The sequence below is a fragment of the Arachis ipaensis genome, chromosome B05, assembly GCF_000816755.2.
Source record: "Arachis ipaensis cultivar K30076 chromosome B05, Araip1.1, whole genome shotgun sequence".
Lineage (NCBI taxonomy): Eukaryota > Viridiplantae > Streptophyta > Magnoliopsida > Fabales > Fabaceae > Arachis > Arachis ipaensis.
Window position 1 is genome coordinate 142,849,053 of NC_029789.2, and position 1,390 is coordinate 142,850,442.

Sequence of the window (1,390 nt, forward strand, 5' to 3'; positions counted from 1 at the left end):
CCCCACCCCCCCCCCCCCAAAAAAGAAAACAACAACTATACAAGAAAGAACCAAAACAATTACAATGATTCTAAAATATAGAGTGAAAAAAAGAGTAGAAATTCTATACTGCTATTGCTTCCTAGCTGATTCCTCAACAAACAAACAAGCTCGCATTCTCAATGGATAACATAGAAGTTTGGAACAATCAAATAAACTAATGAGCTTAATTACAGAGGTAGCTAGCTAATCAGGGTTCTAGCAACCAGGAGGAAAAAAGAGGAATTTTTCTAGCATTGAAGTTCAATTCAATACAAACACACCAACCAAAACACGTATAACAGGCAAAAACCCCTATCCAATTCAATATAAACACTCCAAGCAAAACCCATATCCCAATTCATGAAGAAGAAAAATTCCCCCTTTAGAAATTAAGCATCTTGGAGAATTACAGCTTCTCCTAATTTGCGAGCACAAAGATCCGATCCATATTACAAGGAATCCCAACAAAACTACTTTTTGTTAGTTTTTTCTTTCCCAATGGGCACCAGTACAGAGACACTAGTTGGAATCGATTGAAGAAGTGAATTAAACGGAAGAGAAAATCGAATAGGTAAAACATAGAAAGCAAGAAGAAAAGGAATTACTTGGTGAGCTACGACGGCAGAAGCGTTGATCGGAGAGAGTGATGATGTGAAAGAGAGAGAAAGCGAGATTAGGGCACAATTGGTTTTGAGTGTGTTTGAGAATCTCTATTTTACTTTTGAGAGGGGTTTATTATCTTTAGTTTTCGTGCATCTATTTAGTATTTATAAATATACACCTTCAAAATAAATTATCTTCAAAATAAATAAATTAAAAGCTATCATATCTAATTTTATCTTCTTTTTTTTTTTTTTACAGTTATCATATCTAATTTTATCTTGATTGCATTTAGATATTTATATTATTTGGTTTTTCTTTCTTTCTTTATTTATTTTTAATTTTTGTTGTGGTTTTTCTATTTTGTTTGAATTGGAGTTGAACCTTCCAAGTGAAAATCAACACATTTTACCCTTCTAAAATATCCTGTACCATTTAATAACAAAAATTTGGGGAAATCTTTTTTTTATTATTATTTTTGGTATTAAAAAACGAGAAAATGCTCTCAAGAGACTAATATTTTGCTTAGATATTAAGAAATGTCACTATTTATGAACCCAAAAAAAAAAAAATATATATCACTATCCATGTAAAGATAATAACTACCATCAAAACAACATTAGCTAATATCTCTATATAAAGATTATTCTAATTACTTTTATGTAAATAGTCACTTTAAAAAGTTTTATTTTAGATAAAAAATAAATTGAATCCAAAAAAAAAATCCATTGGAATAAGTTTTTTTTTTTTGAATTGGTTTTTATGAGTA